The following is a 25,019-nucleotide window of genomic DNA, read 5'->3' as shown; positions in this document are numbered from 1 at the left end:
TATTCTTGCCTCCTTTATCAAAGATAAGGTGACTATACGTGCTTGGTTTTTTATCTCTGCGCTTTCTTTCCTGTTGCATTGATCTATATTTCTATTTTTGTGCCAGTACCATACTGTTTTGATTACTGTAGCTTTGTAGTATAGTCTGAAGTCAGGGAGCCTGATTCCTCCAGCTCTGTGTTTCTTTCTCAAGATTGCTTTGGCTATTCAGGGTCTTTTGTGTTTCCATACAAATTGTGAAATTTTTTGTTCTACTTCTGTGAAAAATGCCATTGGTAGTTTGGTAGGGATTGCATTGAATCTGTAGATTGCTTTGGGTAGTAGAGTCATTTTCATAATGTTGATTCTTCCAATCCAAGAACATGGTATATCTCTCCACCTGTTTGGATCATCTTTAATTTCTTTCATCAGTGTCTTATAGTTTTCTGCATATTGGTCTTTTGTCTCCTTAGGCAGGTTTATTCCTAGGTATTTTATTCTTTTTGTTTCAGTGGTAAATGGGAGTGTTTCCTTAATTTCTCTTTCAGATTTTTCATCATTAGGGTATAGGAATGCAAGAGATTTCTGTGCATTAATTTTGTATCCTGCTACTTTACCAAATTCATTGATTAGCTCTAGTAGTTTTCTGGTAGCATCTTTAGGATTCTCTATGTATAGTGTCATGTCATCTGCAAACAATGACAGTTTTATTACTTCTTTTTCAATTTGGATGCCTTTTATTTCTTTTTCTTCTCTGATTGCTGTGGCTAAAACTTCCCAAACTATGTTGAATAATAGCAGTGAGAGTGGGCAACCATGTCTTGTTCCTGGTCTTAGAGGAAATGGTTTCAGTTTTTCACCATTGAAAACGATGTTGGCTGTGGGTTTGTCATACGTGGCCTTTATTATGTTGAGGTAAGTTCCCTCTATGCCTACTTTCTGGAGAGTTTTTATCATAAATGGGGGTTGAATTTTGTGGGAAGCTTTTTCTGCATCTATTGAGATGATCATATGGTTTTTATCCTTCAGATTGTTTATATGGGTTATCACATTGATTGATTTGTGAATACTGAAGAATCCTTGCATTCCTGGGATAAACCCCACTTGATCATGGTGTATGATCCTTTTAATGTGCTTTTGGATTTTGTTTGCTAGTATTTTGTTGAGGATTTTTGCATCTGTATTCATCAGTGATATTGGCCTGTAGTTTTCTTTTTTTGTGACATCTTTGTCTGGTTTTGGTATCAGAGTGATGGTGGCCTCGTGGAATGAATTTGGCAGTGTTCCTCTCTCTGCTATATTTTGGAAGAGTTTGAGAAGGATAGGTGTTAGCTCTTCTCTAAATGGAAACAGCCAAAATTATTGTATAGAGGTTGCCTCAAAATAATCAGGATCAAGCATTCATGTACCTGTCAATAGAATATAACAATATTAATTGCTTCTTGTAGCAACCTTGTGATGTTGTATAATTTAATGCAGAATTTTATGGAAATAATTTAATGCAAAATGATATGAAAGATATGAAAATATAAAGTGAAATAGATGTGCTTTCTCTCTAGCAAGTGAAGCCAAAATTTACTTCCAAGTCACCTCCTCTCTTTACTCGTGGCTGTTGATCTGAGCCTCCTCCTTGATTGCTACCTGAGCACCTACCACAATATTTGGCATATAGGGCATATAGTAGGTTCTTTGTAAACTATATTTGAATGAAGAGAAGAGCCCTTATTACAGCCTTTATTTCATCTCAAAAGAGTGACATACACTGATGGGACCATTATGTCAGTTCGGGTGTCTCCGCAGTGGCACTATTGACATTTTGGACTGGATAATTCTTTGCTGGGGGAAAGGGGGACTGATCTCTGCACAGAAGGATGTTGAACAGCATCCTTGGCCTCTACTCACTAGATGCCTGCCCAGTCCCGACAATTAACAATGTCTCCAGACACTGTCAGTTGTCCTCTGCAGGCAATTCCTCCCCTTTTCAGAAACCGCTGATGTAGAACGATTTGGCAGTAATCATGTACTGCCTTAGGAATATTTACAACTTTTGATGTAGCAATTCCAGATCGCCCTAAGGAAATCTTTATGGGTCTGTGCAAAGATTTGTCTATATGAATACTCACCACAGTCTTATGTATAATAGTGTAAACATATCAACCCAAACATCCAACTAGAAGGTTGGATAAATAGACTATGATACATATAAAATGGAATATTTAATCAGAGGAAATTGCTCACAAACTATTAAGTGAACAAAGCATATTTAGAAAACAATAGCGTCCCAGTTTTCTTAACAATAACAACAAAAGCGTGAGGTAAGGGGTTGAGTTTACAATCAGACAGACTGGATTCAATTCCCAGTTCTACCACCTAAAAGTTATGTCATATTTCACTTCTCCCATTGTTAGTTTCTGCAGTCCTAAAGTGGGAATATTGATTCCTATCTTAAAAGGTTGTCTCAGAATTAAATAAAATTATATATGAAAAGTTTAACATTCTGTTTGTAACCTTTTGAGGACTCAGTGAAAAATAATTGCAATAGCGCCTGCGGAAAGGCTGTAAGATGATAAGCCAAAACATAAATAGAGGTGATCTCAGAGTGGTGGGCTTATTTTTCTCTTCTCTTTTGTGTTTTCTATTTATTTTTCTGAAATTTCCACATATGTATTAATTAATAAAGTAACTGTAGTTGCTTTAATAGATACACCTCCTAAGCTCGGTGGCGCACAGTGGTAACACAACAGAAGCTTATTTCTCACTCTTCCTAAGTTCAGCAATGTCTTCCTATTTGATGGGTAGCTCTCCTCCAAGAAGGGTTTCTTTCCTTCCTAGGTCTTCACACCTTCAACATGGGGCTTCCAAGGTTGCCCTCAGCATCAACATCTTGTCAGCATATGATGGGAGAAAGAAATGGACAAATGAAGCAGGAGGACTTTGTGGGTGGGTCAGGTCTGGAAATGGCACATATCATTTTCTGCTCCCATTTCATTGATTTTCTAGGCTCTAGAACTCAGGCAGGTAGCCATACCTCACTTCAGAAAGGCTGGAAAATATAGTGTAGCCTTGTCCCAAAGTGGCTCCCAGCCTCAGATCCCATCTAACTCATTCATGCAGCTCAAAGTGCAGGACCTTCAAGTGGGGAGCTGTCTCCTCTAGCGGATCCTCCTGGTTTTCACAGGCTGGGACTCATGTACATGATTAATTGCCCACAGCAAGATTAGAGAGGGAAAATCAGCTGGGCTTTGGAAAAGGGATCTGAGAGACAGGGGGAGAAGATTCTTGCTGTTTTATTTGACATTGTTGAGAATGGATTCAAGAATAGGATTGTTGGGCTTCCCTGGTGGCGCAGTGGTTGAGAGTCCGCCTGCCGATGCAGGGGACACGGGTTCGTGCCCCCGTCCGGGAAGATGCCACATGCCGCGGAGCGGCTGGGACCGTGAGCCATGGCTGCTGAGCCTGCGCGTCCGGAGCCTGTGCTCCGCAACGGGAGAGGCCACAACAGTGAGAGGCCCGCGTACTGCAAAAAAAAAAAAAAAAAAAAAAAAAAAAAGAATAGGATTGTTGAGAATGGATTCAAGAATAGGACTCTGCAGGCAGGAAGTTTGCTAAGGAGGTTGTTGCCTCTAAGCTCAAAGGTCTGAGGGTTAAAAGGTCAAGGAGTGGGGCCAAACCTGGCTACATAATTTGTGGGACCCAGAGAAAAATCAAAATTGGGGTCTTGGCAGAGATCAGGGAATTCAATCTCCCCAGGCCAGCCACCAGATTGCAGTCTCTGTGCCAGAACTTGCTCTCTGTCCCTGGATCATGGTTGGGTGAGAGGCCACGGCAGAGTTGCTTACTGAGCATGCCGAGATGCTGTCCGCCTGGTGGGGACAGCCAGCACGTTGTTTCATCCTGAGACACTTCAGGGCTCTTGACCTTCCCAGTATCCATGCTCGTGACCTCACTGGGAATGGAGAGCAACATCAGAATGTGGGCACCCGCCCCCATCACATCATCCGTCAACCAGACCCTGTTGCAACCCTGGATAGAGGAAGTAGAGGTCATGGGGCTGGGACAGGGAGTGGGAGGCTGAGAAACCATCAGGAAGCTGGATGGTGTGTGAGCCCCTGGAGCATGCTCCATCTGACTTAACCTACAAAACAAATTCAACTTAAACTGCAAGTTGCGGGACAGGAAGGGGGTCTTCTCAACATGGGGCACTGTGACTACACTGGATGCTCATCCATAAAGCCATTTTGGGGTGGCACCTATACTTTGACTTTAAGAATAAACAATGAGGATGGCAACCTCCCCATGAAAGATTTTTTCCCACCTACTTCCATAGCACTTTGCCCATATGACGCTTGCTGTTTATGCAATTTTTGGTGATTTCAATTTTGGCTCACCTGTCTTTCTCTCCATTAAGCTGTGAGCTCCTTGAGGGCAGATGCTATGACTTTCTCAGCTTTGTAGCACCCTGTGTGTGGCCCAATGCCTAGCTCGTAGTAGTTGGGTACTCAACAGATACTTGTTGTGTAAATAAGTGAGAAAAAGGAATGTAATTGAGAATTTGGTCACAAGGGCAAGTGGCCTAGGTACTAGTACGAGGTTACAGGTCAGATTAAGACCAGGGGTTTATCTAATAATGCTGAACTAGGCTACTTATAGGCCAAGGGTCCTTTCATTGTCCTAAGCAGAGGGAAGGGTTGGGTTCCCAGGTCAAGTGGTCACGTACAGGGCTCTAGTAGTCCAGGCTCTGAAACTTAGAGAGATGAAGGCACAAGGAACCAAGCATTTCATCTATTATCAGTAAAAAAGAGGAATTAGCAGAGTTGGGAGGATAAATGAAAGAGAAAAAGGATACCAACTATGACAGCAGTCCCAGGGCTTTGAGAAAATAGTGATTATGTAGTTAATAATGGCAGCGTTGGAACAAAGAGGATATGGTCTGCTTTTCATATGTTTATTTAAACGGCAATAGTGATGTCTTTTAGGCAAGGCAGGTGATTCGCTAGGGAGAGTATAAAGGGTCAGACTGGGAGCTCTCTGATTTCGGAGTGGTAATTTAAACCAAATTCATGCATGTAGAGAGCCCGGCACCAAGCCTTTGATGAAAGCAATGCATTACCACTACCACCATTTCCATTTCTCCCCCAAGAACCAGAAGTATTAATATTTATGTTTCTCTAGTCTGTACTTGTTTCCAGGAAGCATCCTCCAAGATTGTCAGATTCTTTTTTGGACTCTAGATATTTTAATTTGCATTATCTATCATTACCTTAGAAAAGATTCAATCCTTTGAGAAGTATGTAATTCTTCTAAAGTCATCTGTGACCAATTGTGTTAAACTGTTAAATGACATTCCCACAGACAGTTATCACAATTGTCATCACTTCAAAGTTCAATGGAATGATACTGTCAACAGTGCATTTACCTAACATAGTTCAGAATCCTCCGAACCACTGGCTTGCCCCAACCTCTTTCCTTTTCCTGTCTTCCTCTTTTTTCCTTTCCTCTCTCATTTTTTTGTCTTATGCTTTCCATTTCCTCTTTTCTGACATTCCACACCTGTCTTCCTTTGTGTAACTGCTTCCCTTTGTCCCTCCCAAATTTCCCTCTCTTTTCCCCCTCCCTATCCTATTCTCCCCAAGCCATCCTTCGAATTGGCTATCTCTCTTTTTCCTTATTCTTTCTTCTCTTTTCCATGTCTTCTTCTTGCCCTCTGTGATATTACTGACTTGAACATAAAGCAGATATAACATGAAAATAAGTTTTAGTTATAATTTCCAAATCAAAGTTTAAAATTTCATAGACCTACCTCAGAAAACAATTAAGTTTCTTTTTTATGTCCATGTGGCCCGTGATTAGTGTATCTTTTTAAATTTTAAAATTGGGTACATGGAATATTTGTCTTTCTTTTAAAACACACAAATTTTAATTACATTTCAAACTGTTAACCCATGTGGCCCATGGTTGTAATTTAGTTCCTGTAGTCAATGCCTTGCAATGTGAAAAAGACCTTGCTCCTGAAGTATTGTACATTCTAAGTAGAACAAGTGACAGGGAAATTGATATTTAAACACTTGGTATACAATACCCAGGCTTTTATTAAAGTGAGAACAATGATAAATATTATTTCTTTGGTATTTCTCTTAGCCTAGTATCCACCAGGAATTCTTAGCAACAGTGACACAGAAGTTACCATGCCAGCAATTCCCAGGCTGATTGATTATTTGAGGTTTTGCCTCTGTTAACCTAAAGTTCCTGCTGGTGAATGTCCCCTTCAGGGTTTTTTTTTTTTTTTTTTTTTTTCTTCTTTCCTTTTCCTTTTCCTTTTGTAGGCAGAAAAGAAATATTTTCCATCCTCCTGAATCCACTAGGAAGCATGTGGGATTTAATCACCTCTGTTATTCTATTGCTTCTCCCCCAGTGTACTAACACTCTGAAACTTGTTTAATCATTTGTAAAATTTAGCCACAGGACTTGCTGCTGCCCTTCTGTGACAATCCATCCCAGGGAAGGTCCACCAAACTTTATAAGCTGTGTGACTCTGTTTCCTAGAGTTGATGCTTTCTCTTGACTGAAAACCACATTGAACCTTAACATCTGTATCTTGCTTCCTTCTTTCTAGCAGAACGTAATGCCTGGCTTGTGTGTGGAAGTGTTTTTTTTAAAAATTGTCATTCCAGCTTTATGAAAGATAATTTTTTTCCCATTCTTGATAAAGGAAGCCATTCATTAGAATGTGTTTCCAATTCTCAAATTCTGTATAAATGTACAAAGCTAAAGAATAGGGCAGTTTTTCAATATTTGAAATAGGAAAATTTGACTAAATGAGCATTAGACTACTTTTTTTTTCCTTTCTTTTCCTCCATGCCTGTCACCTTTGATAAACCACTGTTTGCCTAAGGAGACATATATAATAAGATATCTATAATAATTATTATTACAAGAGAAATACTAATTTGTCCATTTTTTGGTGTTCTCTTTGCAGAAATTCCATCTTTAAGTTCCTTAGTCAGTGCATTTGGAACTAAAAGTAATGTTTCCTATATTTGAATACTAATTTGAGCCTGGTATTTTTTCAGAATTATCTCATGTGATCTTCATAATAATCTGATGAGAAGGGGGGAGTGCATGTCATCTTCTCCCTTTTTTAGATTAGGAAACAAGCACTGAGGCCTTTTCCCGAGACCACATGGCCATAAGTGTTAGACTTAGGATTCTCTATTCCTCTGTCACTGTTTCTTCTACTCTTGGCTTTGAGAAGACCCAGTAAACAGCATCTCTCTTTCCTACCCTGATCTGACTGAGATGAGAAATAAGACAACAGAGGAAATGGGACATCAGAATATCACATTTACAACTTACTAAGCAGATGCTGGAGTATGAGCTTATAATACCTCCAAAATTAAATAGCCCTACACTCCCAGATACAGAAAAAGCTGGACGCCTACAGTCCTCCCCACAAGAGAGGCCCATCCCTTTGAAACGTACAGCATTGAGGAACAGAGCAGAGCCATGCTTCCCGTGGGCAGAAGATTAAGAGGAAGACGGGGTTGGCGATGCATGCCCAATTAGTCTCCCTAGTACCCTAATAAGGTAACTCACCCTACCTCCTTGGGGAGGAGCAAGGAGACGGTACAAAGGCTGGCGAGCTTAAGGGAGATCTCTCCTCATGAAATCCAAAGAAGGAGGAAAGAGTTGTTCCTCCTCTCACATATGCCATGCCATCTCTCAAATAGATTGTCATATCTGAAACACTAAGAGCACTCGGTCCTCCACCACCTTGACCTGCAACATTCTCCTGTCCCTATCTTATCTTCCTTATCCTCAGTTATCCAAGCGAGAAACGTAGCTGTCATCTTTGATTCCTTCCTTTATTCACCCACCATACTCAGTCTATCAGAAAGCCCTTCTCGAGTCCATCCATTTTTCTCCATCCCCACTGCCACAACTCTCCTCCAAGTCCCCATTTTCTTTCACCTAGATGATTGAATCTGCCGCATAATGGATCTAATTCCACTCTTAGTCATTTCCCACAGAGAATGTTTATGAGGCAACAAGGAGTCCAAGCAATGGATAGGAAAGTGGGGCCAGATTATTGGAGAGACTTGTTATTCCTAGTTACCTTCACTTTGAAGGCAAAGAACCATAGAAGACCTATGAGCAGGAGAGGAACGCAGATCTGGGCTGCCCTGCACTCATCACCCTTGGGAACTTGGGCAGATGCCCTGCTCTCTGTGCACCATATGTAACATGAGAGAGCTGGGAAAATGATTTCTGAGAGTCTTCAAGCTCTAAAATTTCATCTTAATTATGGAATCGAAGAGCAGAAACCTAACAAAACAATACTGCATATGAGTTGTAAAATTAATAGTTTTGTAACAAGGCATGCTTAGTTTTGAATAAGCCTCATGTCTGAGCCACTCATAGTGTTACCAGTGGCTGCTCCAGAATGTTACAGGAGGGGTTCAGGACTGCCACCTGGCTGGCAATATAGTCTAGGGGACTTGTAATAGAGCTCTATTTGTATAGCTACACATTATCTTTACATATCTTCGGGAAGGCTGAGATAAGCCATTCCTTGGTATTGTCATTGGGTGATATCTTTAGGAAATAAATGATTTGGGTTCAGGATTGCATTCTGGTTCTTCCCATTAACTGCAATAGAGGAGATAGCCAACTATCATGTAATAGGATCTGAGTCTCTTTGTCTCCAAATCAGAAATCAAAGAAAGTTTTTCTGCATAATTATTCCAATCTAAGGACATTAATGAGTCCACAGGAACAAGATAGGCCCTAGACAGAGGAACAGTGGGCAAAAAATATCAGGCAATGATCTTTCCCCCAAACTAACAACTTCACAACCTATAATTCTACTATTATAGCTTAATTTCCCTCAGTATTTCTGGTTTTTCCAACTGTAAGAATCTCCAAACATCTCTGAGAGCCCATCAGCTGTGAACAAGTTAATTAGCAGTTAACATGAACAGAAATGAATTGACCATTTGGTAAGAACAGTAATGGGACCAGGATAGGTTCAAGGACTGAGAAGAGTAAAGAAAAGCTACCAAGGAACCAACGACGACCAGACTAGTTCAGCTTTGCCAAAGACAAACCATGTTTAAGTCATGTCTGCCTGACTTGAATGGGGGCAGTTAACAGCCTTCCTCTAGACATCCTCTAACCTTCTAACTCTATGACTTTATCATTCTGAAGTTCTGACCCCAATTCTTACATTATGAAAACAAACAAGAAATTTAAGTAGAAAGAAAGCATTGATGATTCTTTTCAGAGGTCAGTCACCTTTTCAACCTATTTCTATATATTTGTTAGACAAATGCTCCAGGATTATTCTATATTGTAAGGTTTATAATAAAATCTTCCCAAAATGCCTCTTCATGTGGAGTAAATCTGACACAAGATAATGGCACAAGAAAAGACTTCTGCTAGTAAAACTTCATCCTTACATTTTATAGTCCTTAAAGTATCAACTGCTAATAGAATTTTTCAGTTAACACACAGGCAAAGAACTCATTTTCAACTGGACTGAGCAAACCAAAGAAAAATTTATGTGCTATATTCTAGGCACTATGCTAAGATTTAGTTATCTCATTTAATCCTCACAAAGCTCTGTGAGATAGATATCATTACTTTCCACATTTTACATGTGAAGAAACTGGATTTTGGGAGGTTTAATAAGTTGCCAAGGTTTACACAGCTAGTAAATGGCAGAGCCAGGATCCAAGCCCAGGTTGTCTAACTTTGTCAAGACTGCACACTTTTACTACTATGGGAGATATTAAGGATTGTACTCATGTCTTGTTCACGTATTCAAGGTTGTAATAGTCCTGCCCATGAAAGAAGTCGGCTCCTTGACAGAATAGGAAGTTCAAAAATCTGTTAGAATGCCTTTCAGAAGGTGTGTTAGCAATTTACATCCATTGACATGAGGAGTTGTTGATTATTTACAAGCAGAGATCCCAGGAATTGTATCATGTTTGGAGAGTTTGGGACACGATGACTCAGGAAACTTCACTGCATGCAGCATAACCCATTAATGCCTGTGAAGGCAAAGTAATAAAAGTAGTAAGAGCTAACATTTATAAGACACTTACTGTTTGCCAGGTGTTGTCTTAAGCACTTTACATAGTTCACGCAACAATTTTGTAAGGTAGGTCTATTATCAATCTATTGCACAGTTGAAGTAACTGAGGTACAGTGAGGTTAAGCAACCTCCCCACGATCACACTGCTAATAAGTTGGAGAGCCAGGGTTGGAACCCAGAATGTTTGGAGCCACAATTTGTGTTCTTGAGAACCACTACCTGCAGCCTCTCTTGTGGTGTGTAAACAATGAGTAATGAGCTATTCAACAACATCTTTTCATAATGCCCTTTACCAAAGTTGTGAGACAACTTTGACATGGACTACACAGTTGATATTTCTGGAAGCTGGGTTGTGAGTATACAACATGGATAGTTCCTTTAAAGATGAAAGGTTTGAAAAACATCACAACTGCTTAGTACCTAAACCTACCAAGAAAATCTGTTTACGTCATTAGGGTTTAACTGGAGGAAATTGTTAACAGATTTCCCGTGATATTTGAGAGATACTGAAAAATTTTAAGGCAGAGATAGAATTATTCTCTGAAGATCTTATAATTGCATATATCCATTGTAGAGTAAGAGATGTACACCTGTTTCCAAGAAAAGATCTGGAGCTCTGGAGTATATAAGCAAGCAAATTATCCTAGAATAAATTGCTGTGAAACTTTTTGGAAACTATAGGTGAACTGTAAGTAAGGCATTGGAGTTAATAACCATAACAGTGATTTATTGGTCCATCAGCTCTTTCCTGTTTGGCTAGAGGGGAAGTCCTTTGGGGGCATTTGTTGCTTTAGTCATGGGTTTGTTTGATTGCTGGGGACAGACACACACTGAAGCAATCAGAAATAATAAGTGGGGTGAGGGATAACATCCCAGAAATAACATATAGGGAAATATCACAGAACTCAAGACAGGAAGTAAGTCAAGCCTTGTGGGCAGACCTTGGGAATTGGAGAGCTCCTAATGCTTTTAGTCTGATGCCTGTTCTGTATTCTGAATGTGGGGGTATATTTGTGTGGAACTTGATGATTTCTAAAATGCTTCAACCTACACTATCTCAATTCATCCTTACTGCTGTGAAAGGTAGGAATCATTATCCTCATTTAAAAAAGTGAAGAAACTGAGGCTTAGAAAAATTAAATGGACCAGAATTTTGGAGCTAAACAGTAGCAGAGCTGGGATAGGGAATTCAGGACTTCTGTCATCACATCCAGCGTTTTTCACAATTCCCAAGAACTTCCTATATGACCGTGATCATGAGAGGTTTAACTCGGGAATATATGAGGAAGTCACACATTGTACTTGCATATCATCCTTCTGTTTTTGGAAAATAAAATCAAATTGGGATTCTAGCTTCACTTTCTTTGGTCATTTCATCTTTTCTGTGAAATGGGCTGCACCTGGGGAAAGATATTTGCAATTCGTGGTGTGCCTACTCTTCATGAAGCAAGAGCTTCAAGCTTTTGGGAAGCTTACTTGATTCTTCTGTGTTTTCCTTCTACGGAAGTCAACCTTTGCTAATATATTTAATTATAGACTGGAAAAAAATGTGACCGTGGTGTTGAGCTGGCCAACAAGAAGAATGACAAACAGTATTAACTTCTGACTCTGTTCTAGTACATTAAGTTGAATGTAAACTATTGTTTATTACCACTGACCGATCTCTTTATGGTTTTGGAGCTGCATTTAACAACATGGGCAGTGGCCCGGAGCACAAATGGCTAACTCTTCAAAGTAACATAGTATGGTAAAAAAAATGCCCAAGTTTTAGACTCAAGCATCTCTGAGTTATTCACACTCTAGCACAGTTATTGGTAAATTACTTACACGATGTAAGTTAGTTGCCTTTTCGCCTCAGGTTCCTTGTGTGTATAATGGGGCCAGTCATATTCACTTTGCCTGGCTGTTGTGAATATTATATGAATGTAAAACACCTGACCCAGATACTGGGTCCATGGTAGGCTCTTGTAAATGATAGCCATCATTCTTATCTGAAGAATCGCTTAGTTCCATTATTACCTCAATTCCTTTACAATTTAAACAGATCGCAAGGCTCATTTAGTACCTCTGTTAAAGGCTAACCTAACACATGCAATGCTGGAGTAATTGGTATGACACCGTCTACTGTATGCTTGTCTGACGACTTAGAACGCCAAGGTTGAAAGTCAAAGTCATGGACTGCCTGCTGCTGCAAAGCCAGATTGTGTTACTGTTCTCTCTTCAAGTTTAGTGTCAGTAGAATCCTGACTTGATTTATATATATACTTAGCACTGCAGGATTTGGCTAATATCTTGAATTTAGTGTGAAGGGAGGGGCTTGTGGAGAAATTTCCTAAGGAATTCATGCTATTTATAAGGCATCAATGTGAATCATCTGCCCATGACAGATACTGTCTGTGAGGAAAATAGCATTGGTTCTTATCAAAAAGCATGCCATTCCTTAAATTCCACTTCACAAATACGCACTGAGTACCTAATAGCCAGGTATGATTATAATAGTATAAGGCCACATTGCCTGCACCACAACCGGAAATTGTCTCTATGACAGTACATTAGAATCTATGTCTAAAGGCTTATAATTCGTCCTTATACTGTAAAAGAAAAAAAAAACTATAAAATATTTTTTTCCAGCATCTTTAAGATGCTCCTCACCACCCCCGCCCAAGGGGAGCAGTATCCCAGTTTCTCATCACAGGAATTTGTTTCAGGAGTTGCTTTCCACCATTCTCTGCCTCCCACCAAATGCTGTGAATGTCCCAGTCTTCTTGATACAGTGTACCTAGATTGTTCCTCTCTTAATTGCCCCTCTGATTGACTGCTTTTTTTTTTTTTTAATGTTTGCCGTTTGTTTATTTATTTGGTCATTCCGCAGGGCTTGTGGGATCCTAGTTCCCTGACCAGGGATCAAACCCGTGCCCTTGGCAGTGAAAGCGCAGAGTCCCAATCACTGGACTGCCAGGGAATTACTGATTGACTGCTTTTTACAAGCGCCTCTCACCTTTCTGATTTGGCCTTTTTTTTCAAATGCTACCTCTGTTCGCCACCCTTTTCCACCTTTTGACTTCTCGAAAGCACATGATACCCATCCCTACACCTAACCAAGGCTTCTGCTGTACCACATACTGATCCAGAGCCAGTGTCCTGAGCCCTTAGGTGACTGTTAGAGGAGACAGGAATAGAGCTCAGGCTTCCTGTCATGACCCATCAGAAGCACTTACCTTTCCTTGGGAATTTATTAAGAAACCTTGGCAAAGATGTATTGATTTTTGCATGATCAACCCATGGAAGATTATTTTAATTGTGGTAATTCCTTCTCTTGATGGCTTTAAGGAGATGGTATTGTCTCAGATTATTACTGCAACAAGTACACCTCTAAGCCAGTTACTTGCAAAAATATGGGTTATAAGAATTATTTCTCATCTGCTTTTTTCTCAGTTGAATTTAAGGAATTTGTGGCTAGGAAATTTACAAGCTGTCATGATCCTATTTTATGCAAGAGGCCAATCTGAAAAGATGGTATCAAATGCTAAGGGCGACCTTGGGTGGATTGTTGGAGATGACAGGTCAAGGAGATTAATAAGCAGGTTTCTGTTCCTCAGTATGTCACTCTATGTCCTACAATGGAATCAATCAGAATGAATTATTAAGGGCCTTAAGACCTCTATTGAGACTAAATTTAGGAGCATAAGACAAAAAACAACAGAGAAAATTTTATTCCAGCTGTTTTTGCTAGCTACTGTGGATCTGGACCAAAGTTGGTTCAAGTTTTTCTAATTAAGATTCAGACCACGTGCCATATAAAATCTGAGTACACAGTGTGGATTCGGAAAGTTAAGCAGTCGTCTGTTAGTATCCAGGCTCAGTCACTTATTGCCCGTGGCCTTGGGTGCATTGCTTAACTGCTTATTGCCTCAGGTTCTGTATATGTAAAATCTCTACCATGCAACTCTGATGGTATTCTTCCCAGTTGACAAGAGCAAAGCCATTAAAGGCATTAGAGTCTTTTGTCATTGGTGTTTTGGGTATATTTTCTTGGTACCCTGAACATTAAAATGGAGATGGGTGTTATGACTGCTTGGAAGCTCTGGATGTTGGTGAATTGTTTGGATATTTTTACCCCTAGTTGCCTGCTCCAGTGATTTAGTACGAGGTTGATATAGAGTAGTTTTGCAGGAAGAAGCTATGTCTTGCTTGGTTACAGTCTTCTTGCTCTAACTGTTGTTTTTTAAAAACTTCTATGTGACATAATAATAACTTTAGAGACTTCATAGCAGAATATCTTATATAATTTTAGGATTTTAAAATCATTTTTCTATTCTGAATATTACGTAACAAAATCACATACTGAGGCCCACTGTGGAGAGTGGAAGATATATCATCTAAAACTGATTACCTAATTAATATCTTCTAATATGCATACAAGTTGTTAATTTTGATTAGCCACTTATTCTTTAAAATTGCATTTGTAGAAATTTCTGTTACATCTTTTATAATATAAAATAGATAAAACATATAACTAGTGTGGATTTTATTTAATTCTATGTATCTTCAGAATTATTGCATACTTATGTGATATGTGAAGCCAGCTGAGCCTCTATAAGAAAACTACCCTCTCTACTGGGCTGACCAGTTACACTCCTTCTAGCGATGTGTTGGTTTCTGTTGCTCCACATTCTTGCTAACATTTTATATTGTCAGACTTTTGAGTTTTTGCCAATCTGCTGTGTTGAGAATTGTATCTCATTGTGGTTTTAATTTGCATTTTCCTGGTCATTAAATATGTCAATCATTCATCCCCCACCTTTTTTTTCAGGAGATGGTGATACCATCAGCATGATTTATCTGTATTATAAAAACAGCAACACTTGAAATCATGAACATTATTTCCATTTCAAGAAACTTCTTTTCAAAATTACATAAACTTTCCCAGTATAAAAGGACTCCTCACAAAGTGCATGATAATATTAAACTACAAAATTGACTTTGGAAAAGTAGGGAGTTATTTTGGCTTTAAGTTATTTTTTTTTTAACCTGTTCAAAAAATGAAGTGTGTTGTGAGAGGGAGAGAAAAAAGAGTTTCCAGCTGATGCAGTCAACATATTTGAAAACATAGAAGTAACAAAGGAAAAACTTCAAGAGCAAGAATATATTATGAATAGCAGTCTTTCAGCAAGATAAACAGATGAGGAGTTCTGGTATCAATTTCTCCTATGGGAGAGAGGCGTTCCTAAAAGATACTTGTTTATAGAATCTTCTGTAGGATAGTGTTGACTACCTCCAATGAGTACTAAATTGTACTAAAACAATATCATAAGAGCCCATGCACTTTTCTAAAAGTTCACCCATTCTCTCATTTAGATACTCAGTTTTCTGAATGTGTTTACCATTGGCTACTCCATCTGCTATTATTGTCTCTTTGAGAGTCTCCAAACAGAATTATGTTGCTATTGTCTTACTGAGGATTGAAATAGTCTGTTTTTGTTAAATATTATATTTATTCCCCTTTATGTGCTTTAAAAAAGCCACATTTTCATAAAAAATCCATTAGTTGGACACCACTTTGACATTTGGATGATAACAGTAGCTTGACAGATAAGTACATCACCTATGCAGTGCAAAAGTATGAACACAGGGATATTATGCTGTTGGAACTTATCAAATAAATTCTCATATCCTTCCTTGAACATGTCTTCAAATTCTTCCACAAATTCTTTAAATTTAGCATTTGATGAAGCTTGTTCAACAGGCAAATTATGTGACTTAGTACACTATTCTACCATATGAATGTACTTTTCATCTCTGGTAAGAACTAGATCAACTTCAAGAGAATATCTTTCCTTTAGTTAAATATCTTTTTTTTTTGGACATTTACCTGTAACCAGTTTACAGTTGTCAGTGATATTATGACATGTTGGGCATCTTTTTCCTTTGTATTTACTTAGTGTCATATCAAAGTCTGTTAGTAGCTGAAGTATGACATCTCCTCCTTTGACAAGATCGCAGATAATTTCTTCTACCTTTGTAGAGTTCTTGATGTGAATCGAATGTTTCTGCAATTTTGGCATCATTTTTACAAAGACAGTGGACTCTTGATTGTCATTTCTTAGCTATCCAATATTCATCTCAATGATATGGATCGTCCACTGTATCTTCCTCTTCAAGGTGAATATGTGTTGGATCAGTACCACCACTGCCACCAGGGCACAAACTCTGGCACTCCCTTCTGAGTCCACTCCTCTTATAGCCACCTGGTTCGGGGCCCTCATTTGCCTCCCAGCCAGGAAAAGAAGAGGCCAATTACAGTGGGCAGCAAGCCATACACATGCTCCACAGTGAACCCTGTGAATACCCCCTCAATCATCTTTTCATATGTTTGTGTTTTAGTATTTCCTTTTCTATGAAATACTTGTCCATGTCCGTTGCCCATTTTTTTTCTCCTGAGTATACCTTTTTCATACTGATTTGTAGGAGTTCTTAAAATATATGCATATATCTTTCTAACACCCCTTACTGGTTATATATATGTCATACATCTTCTTCTCTATTGCTTGCATTTCATGTTTAATCATGAGCTCAAGTGCTTAATTTTAATGCAGTTTAATTTATCGATCTTCTCATTAAATTTTGCATTATTTGCTTCTTTTTTTTATTTTAAGAAATAAAAGGTTATAAAGAAAAGCATTCTAGGGACTTCCCTGGTGGCACAGTGGTTAAGAATCTGCCTTCCAATGTGGGGGATGTGGGTTTGATCCCTGGTCAGGGAACTAGATCCCACATGCATTCTGCAACTAAGGAGACCACCTGCCACAACTAAGACCCTTCTGCAACTAAGGAGCCCGAGAGCTGCAACTAAGGAGCCTGCCTGCTGCAACTAAGACCTGGCACAACCAAATAAATCAGCAAAAAAAAAAAAAAAGCATTCTATATCATCTTTAGAAAATTTTATAATTTGGTATTCCATATGAAGTATTTAATCAAATGCAGTTCATTTTTGTGTTAGAATAGGGATACAACTTTTTTTCTTGTTGGATAAACAATTGACATAGTGTCATTTCCACATATAAGTAGTTTTCCATTTTCCATATTAGCATGGGTTTGTTACTGGACTCTCTATTCTTCTTTTGATCTATTAGTCTATGCCTGTACCAGTATCACACTGATTTAATTTCCATAGCTTACAGTAAATCTTTGTATCTAGGAGTGGGGAGCTCCCAGCCCCACCCCACATTTTGCTCTTCAGGAGTGTCTTGGCTTTTTTTGGCCCTTTATTTCATGTAAATTTTAGAATCATCTTGTTGAGTTTCACATGCACATAATACACAGTCTGATAGAAATTTTATTTGAATTGCACTGACATTGTAGATCAATTTGGAGAGAATTATGATATGCTTTATCATGTTCAGTCTTTCCATCCAATAATATGATAGATCTTCCTAGTTATTTATTTGTTCTTTAATATCTTCCAATAAAGGTTTTTAGTTTTCTCTTTAGAAGACTTACACCTTCCTTATTTTAAACTAGGTATTTTTAAGTGTTTAATGCTATTTTAAATTGTATCTTTAAAAAACTTCACAATTTTAGCCAATTGTTGTGGGTCTCTAGAAATGCAATTTACTTTTGTGTATTGATTTTGAATCTAACATCCTTCTTTTTTTAAAACATTTTAACCATTTTAAAAATTGAAGTATAATTAATTAACATCCTTCTTCCTAATTTAAATTTTTACTTTTTATTTTTTGCTTGCTAATACTTTATTGAAGATTTAAATATTTTTTATTGAAGTATAGTTGATGTACAATATTATAAGTTATAGGTGGACAATGTAGTGATTCGTAATTTTTAAAGGTTATACTCCATTTATGGTTATTATAGAATTTTGGCTATATTCCCTGTGCTGTATAATATATCCTTATAGTTTATTTTATACATAATAGTTTGTACCTCTTAATCTCCTACCCTTCTCTCTCCCCACTGGTAACCACTAGTTTATTCTCTATATCTGTGTCTGCTTCTTTTTTGTTATATTCACTAGTTTGTTGTATTTTTTAGATTCTGCATATACGTGATATCATACATTATTTGTCTCTCTCTGCCTGACTTATTTCACTTAGCATAATACCCTCCAAATTCATCCATGTTGTTGCAAATGGCAAATTTTTCTTCTATTTTATGGCCGAGTAGTATTCCATTGCGTGCGCGCATGCACACACACACACACACTTCTTTATCCATTCATCTGTTGATGGATACTTAGGTTGCTTCCATATCTTGGCAATTGTAAATAATGCTGCTATGAACATTGGGTTGAAATTTTTACTTTTTAAAAATCCTTTTCCCTCGTGACATAGATACCTAAAAGTAAACTTTAAGGGAAAGGAAATTAGTAGTAACTAAGTTCCTACTATGTGCCAAATAGTCAACATAGGTGATCTCACTTAATCCTCACAACTATTTTATTGCTTATTTTTCTTAACAAACATTTATTAAATAACCCCTATGTGTTAAGCTTTGTTTTTTGAGACTTTCTTTGTAAGTGATCATATCTGTAAAATAATGAAGGTTTTTGTTTCTTTTTTTCTAGTCCTTTAGCTTTTATTTCTTTTTCTTGATTTACTATGCAAGGTCCTCCAGAACAATGTAGAATAAGATTGATGAAGACAGGCATCCTTATATTGAACCTAATCTTATAGAAGATGCTCTCAGAGTTTCATTGTTAGATATGAGGTTTCTGTGGGTGTTTTGAAATGCCCTTTATTGGGCTAAGTGCCTTCTATTCCCAGTTTGCTAAGGAGGTTGTTGCTTTTATTTTTTTACATCACAGATGGATGTAAAATTTTATCCAGTTTTTCCTACTTCTGTTAAGATACAATATTTTTTCACCTTAACATGTTAACATGGTGAGTTACTTTAATTGATCTTCTCATGATAAACCAATCTGGGTTTCTTAGGAAACACCAACTTGGTCATAACAAATTATCTTTTTATCCACCGTCTGATTTCTTTTATAAAAATGTTTATTTTTTAGAGGTTTTGAATCTATATTCATTCATTAGTGAGACTGGCCTATATTTTTCTTGGCTTATAATATCCTCATCAGGTTTTGAAGGCAAAGTTATATCACAAATGATTTTTTTCCCCATTGTGTGAAATAGTTTGCATAAGATTAGAATTTCCCAATGCTCAAACATTTGGTAGAATTTCCTAGAAATCTGTCTGGATCCTGTGTGTGTGTGTGTGTGTGTGTGTGTGTGTGTGTATGTATGTATGTATGTGTGTGTAATGGGACTATTTTGAACTACTGATTCAATTTCTTTAAAGCTTATAGGACTCTTTTCTTAAGCTGTATATATCTGTTTATTTCATCTAAGTTTTCATGTTTATAGACACAAACTCATTCATAACATCTTATCTGTTTAATCTCTGTAGCAGTTATAGCTTTGCCCCTTTTCATTCCTGATTAAAATTTTTTAAAATGCCTTTCTCTTTTTTCCCCTTGATTATTTTCTCCAGAGATTTGTATATTTGATTACTTTTCTGACCTCTGTTGATCCTCTTCATTATATGTTTATTTTCTTTTTCATTAACTTCTATTATTTTTATTATTTCTCTCATCTTAGTTTATTTTGCTGTTCTTTTTTCTAATTCCTTATGGTTGTATGATCACTTCATTAAGTTGAGCTTTTCTTTTTAATGTAAGCATTTAAGACTAAACTTTAAGAACCTCTTTAACTGTGTCCTACCATTTTGGTACATAATATTTATATAATCCTGGTATTTTTCTAAATATTTATTTTTTCTAAATATTTTCTAAATAGTTTATAATTTCCATTTATTTTTTTTGGTTGATAGTTTGTTTAGAAATGTATTTTAAATTTTCAAGTATTTTTTCCTTTAGTTACATATTTTTTAATAACTAAAGTACATTAGGGTGAAATGATATGTTCTGTGTGATACCAGTTATTTCACATAATGATTTCAAATTGGCTAGCTTTATGACCTAGCTTTTCGTCAGTTTTCATAAATATTCAATGTCAACTTGACCAGTCATATGAAGTATCTTCTTGTTGGGTGTAGTGTGTAGCCAGATGTATCAGATGTACTTGTATATGAGCATGTTGGTGGGTGGGTTATTGTGCGGGAGATAATATGCAATGATGCCCATTGATAATCTTTCTTTTTATGTAAGGCAGAGGGACTTACTTAAAAGACAGAGGGACTCACTAATAAGTTTTAAAGTTGGAGTTTCCATAGATATTGGAAGTGTATTATTACTCTGTCTAAGAGAGCATGTGAAGGGCTTTTAGGTTTGAGCAGCCCAGGATTTGCTGTGGTTTCTGCTTTTGTTGTTCCATCCTATGCAGATCCTAACCAGGGAAGAATTGTAGTTGGTTAAATTGATTGCTCATTCAATTGAAGCATCTCAGAAGTAAATTGAGATTTATAAAATGGTTCCTGACCCTGTTGCTTCTATGAGAGTGAATGCTAGCTGATACGTCCAATCATTCTAACCCAGCAGAACCCAGACCTGCAAAATATGATGAACGGTATAATTGACTGGCTCTGTTAAGGACTTGATGTAGTTCATAAAACAGCCAGTGCAGAGTTCTGCCAGCTGGCCTAGGAAATATCTGGAACAAGGCAGCAAGCAGGAGACCAGTTCTAGGAGGCACTAACCAACTCTATCCAAGATGGAATAACTTAGACAAAGCTGCCAAAAATCAGGCTGACTCAGTTCTCCAGTGTGTATGTCTAGAAAGCTCCTACTTACAAGCATTTCTTAGAAAGTATCTTGGTGCTTTATCCAGGAAAAGGCACCCTGGGTGCTGAGTCCACTCCTGTGTCTCTCTGGACTATTTATGAATAATTTCTGTTGATGAAAACAGTCCTCTGGTGGAAACAAACCATGTGTTGACACCTTCAGTTTGATTCATCACTCTTACTCTCAAATCTGAGGGCTGGAGATACATGCCCCCATTGTTTTGTGGAGCACATGGCCGTATACCTTCTGGAGGGAGTCTGAGTACTCTCAGCACAGCTGCTTATTTGCAGCCAAGCTAGGGTGAGCACCAGGGGAATAGAGCCTGGCCTAGGAACAGGAAAGAAAGGCTTCAGGGACACAGTGGCTGACAGTGGGGAAAGGAATGTGCATGGAACCAGCTAGCCCCAGGGATCCACCTGGAAGATCAGTGGGAAGTAGTGACATGCTGCTTCCAAGTCCTCTTTGCAGTGGATGATGTGGATTTTTCTAACCTGGGTTTTCAGTGGCTGAATGTAATCTTGTGGTTGGAAGATTTGTTTTTATCATTTTCTTCCAAACTTACATCTACTGGTTTAATAGTTTGTTGAGAATTTTGTTTTAGAAACCAATATGAGGCTACTAGTTTTTGGTTTCCAGTATTCATCCTTTTGGAAAATCAGATGTTTTCCACCATGATACTGTATACGCTGTGCCAAATTAAGTTGCTGTGATATTTACCAGTTAAATGTGGAAAGGGTCAGAGGCTGAGAGAGTTGAAAGATCCATCGACTTCACATATCAGAACATTGTCCAACTATAGCATCTTGACAGTCTTTGTTCTTAGATCTCTGTGATTTTCAGAAAATATCAAATTCCTTTAGCATTCCATGTAGCAATTCAGTTGGACTTAATTTTTTTTTTTTGGGGGGGGGATGCAGGCCTCTCACTGTTGTGGCTTCTCCCGTTGCGGAGCACAGGCTCCGGACACGCAGGCCCAACGGCCATGGCTCACGGGCCCAGCCGCTCCGCGGCATGTGGGATCTTCTCGGACCGGGGCATGAACCCATGTCCCCTGCATCGGCAGGAGGACTCTCAACCACCGCGCCACCAGGGAAGCCCTGGACTTAATTTTTATGGTAAAGAGTTTTGTAGCCAGGATGATAATGGCTTTAAAAACTAGGGCCATTTAGATGGCTGCTATATCCTGCTAAAAGTATAGAGTGCTATGCTGTCTGTTTTTCACATATTTATATTACTTATGAAGATTGACTCACCACCATCTTGACAGTTGTCATTTGGTATATCTTGCCTATCTATTTTACTGACAGTTGAATAGTATAAAGACTTCTATCTTTTTGGAGGGCACTTCTGAAGCTGTAGTGCTGTCCTGAATGGTAATCCCATCACTTTGATGTAACTATGCTAATTAATACTGTTTTTTTTTTTTTTTGCGGTATGTGGGCCTCTCACTGTTGTGGCCTCTCCCGTTGCGGAGCACAGGCTCCGGACACGCAGGCTCAATGGCCATGGCTCATGGGCCAAGCCGCTCCGCGGCATGTGGGATCCTCCCAGACCGGGGCACGAACCCGTGTCCCCTGCATCGGCAGGCGGACTCTCAACCACTGCGCCACCAGGGAAGCCTAATACTGTTTTTTAAACTTCTTTTCCTTGTGTCACTTTCTCATGTCAGAATAAAATTATTTATAACATGTATAATAATAACCTATAAACTTTTTCAGTGATAGTGTGAATATACCATAACATAATCAATTTCCTATTGAATATTTAGGTATTTTTCAATTTTTTCTTATGAATTCCTAGAAATAAAATTATTGTATTGAAAAGTATGAATATTTTAAAGGTTTTTGTTACTTACTGCCACATTGTCCTCCATATATATTGCACTAACTTGTATTCTCTCCAGCAATGTATAAAAGTAGAATTTTATACAAAAACTTTTCACAAAAACTTTCAATAAATCTAGGTATCTTGACACCTCAAATTTTAAATCTTTGCCAATTTTATAGAAAAACTATAACTGTTGTGGTAATTTGACAGTTTTCAAATATTTATGTGAAATATGAGACAATTTTTTCCCATCAATTTTTTATTTTGTTAATTTCTGATTCTTACCCATTGCTCATTTTTCCTCATTAATTAGTAAGAATTCTGTATGTTTAGGATTTAACACTTTGTCAGCCAGATGTATTTAAAAATATTTTTCCAATTTTATTTTACTTTTAATTCTTTGTATTATTTTTTAGGTACTGAAATTTAAAATTTTTATTCGTCAAATCTATTAGTGTTTATGTTTCCTCCTTTTGGTATTATGGATTGAAAGACTTCCCTCTAGTGAGATCAGACAAATTCCCAGTTATATTCCTTCCATTCTTTTATTATTTTATTTTTGACATTTAACTTTTTAAATTATAAAAAATGTTTTAATATAATTTCCAAGTAAAGTAAATGATGATTTAGCTTATAGTTCATCATGTCATTATTCATTTTTCTACTGAAAACTTTTGACCATTTGTACTTCTTATAAGAATCTTAGCTGAAATGAACACATGAAAGAAATGGAATTAATCTTATTTTTATTGGCTGCCTTGGTTAAAGATTTGGTGGAAAAGAAGGCCAACATTTGAACATAAGGCCATTGACTTTTCTGAGCGCAAATTTAGGATTTACTTGATAATATCTGGAATATATGCATTCTCATATTATTGACTGTTATAATTAATATTCAGACATTTTTCTCCTAGTATTTCATGTTAAAATAAGAAATGTGTCTTGGCAGGGTTTGCGTGATCTGTTCCACTTTTGTAATTCATCAAGAGACGAGTATATTTATCTTCAAGTCCTGCTGGAAATTAATTTTGATGTATAATGTGAAGAAAGAATCTTACTTTTCTCAAATATGTAACTAATTGAATAATTTATTATTTTCTGACTGATTTGAAATGATACTCTTATGATTAAATACATTTATGCACACACATATATACATATGTATATATACACATATATATTTGGCATTATACTCTCATCAGTTTTTCTGTTTTTTGAACCAGTATCACATTGTTTTAGTTATTGTAGCTTTAAGATATATATATATATTTTTTTTTTTTAAATAAATTTATTCGTTTTTGGCTGTGCCGGGTCTCCGTTGCTGCACACGAGCTTTCTCTGGTTGTGGCAAGTGGGGGCTACTCTTCGTTGTGTTGCATGGGCTTCTCATTGCGGTGGCTTCTCTTGTTCTGGGGCATGGGCTCTAGGTGCGTGGGCTTCAGTAGTTGTGGCATGTGGGCTCAGTAGTTGTGGCCCATGGGCAACAGAGTGCAGGCTCAGTAGTTGTGGTGAATGGGCCCAGTTGCCCCGCGGCATGTGGGATCCTCCCGGACCCGTGTCCCCTGCATCGGCAGGTGGACTCTCAACCACTGCGCCATCAAGGAAGCCCTACTTTTTTTTTTTTAAACATCTTTATTGGAGTATAATTGCTTAACAATTGTGTGTCCGTTTCTGCTTTATAACAAAGTGAATCAGCTATACATACACACACATCCCCATATCTCCTCCCTCTTGCGTCTCCCTCCCACCCTCCCTATCCCACCCCTCTAGGTGGATACAAAGCACTGAGCTGATCTCCCTGTGCTATGCGGCTGCTTCCCACTAGCTATCTGTTTTACATTTGGTACTATATGTAAAGTCCATGACACACTCTCACTTTGTCCAAGCTTACCCTTCCCCATCCCCATGTCCTCAAGTCCATTCTCTATGTCTGCATCTTTATTCCTGTCCTGCCCCTACGTTCTTCAGAAAAAAAATTTTTTTTTTTAGATGCCTTATATATGTGTTAGCATACGGTATTTTTTTTTCTCTTTCTGACTTACTTCACACTGTATGACAGACGCTAGGTCCATCCATCTCACTACAAATAACTCAATTTCGTTTCTTTTTATGGCCGAGTAATATTCCATTGTATATATGTGCCATCTTCTTTATTCATCTGTCGATGGACACTTAGGTTGCTTCCATGTCCTGGCTATTGTAAATAGAGCTGCAATGAACACTGTGGTACAGGACTGTTTTTGAATTATGGTTTTCTCAGGGTATAGGCCCAGTAGTGGGATTGCTGGGTCGTATGTTAGTTCTATTTTTAGTTTTTAAAGGAACCTCCATACTGTTCTCCATAGCGGCTGTAACAATTTA

The 25,019-nt window shown here is 37.9% G+C and overlaps 1 protein-coding gene and 1 pseudogene across 2 annotated transcripts in view; one reads left to right on the top strand and one right to left on the bottom strand.

Annotated features, from left to right (window-relative positions):
• Positions 1 to 25,019, top strand: part of PDE11A (phosphodiesterase 11A) — a gene marked incomplete at its 3' end in the record, with an annotated part of 451,285 nt that overhangs the window by 11,995 nt on the left and 414,271 nt on the right. The gene's annotated exons all lie outside the window — the stretch shown is intronic.
• LOC307057003 (cytosolic 5'-nucleotidase 3A-like) lies at positions 15,315 to 16,161 on the bottom strand (annotated as a pseudogene). Its single transcript has one exon. The product of its transcript is annotated as a cytosolic 5'-nucleotidase 3A-like (transcript).

This window comes from Hyperoodon ampullatus (genome assembly GCF_949752795.1).
Source record: "Hyperoodon ampullatus genome assembly, chromosome: 8".
NCBI lineage: Eukaryota > Metazoa > Chordata > Mammalia > Artiodactyla > Ziphiidae > Hyperoodon > Hyperoodon ampullatus.
Note: the sequence above shows the minus strand (reverse complement) of the source record. Positions and strands in the feature narration are given on the sequence as shown.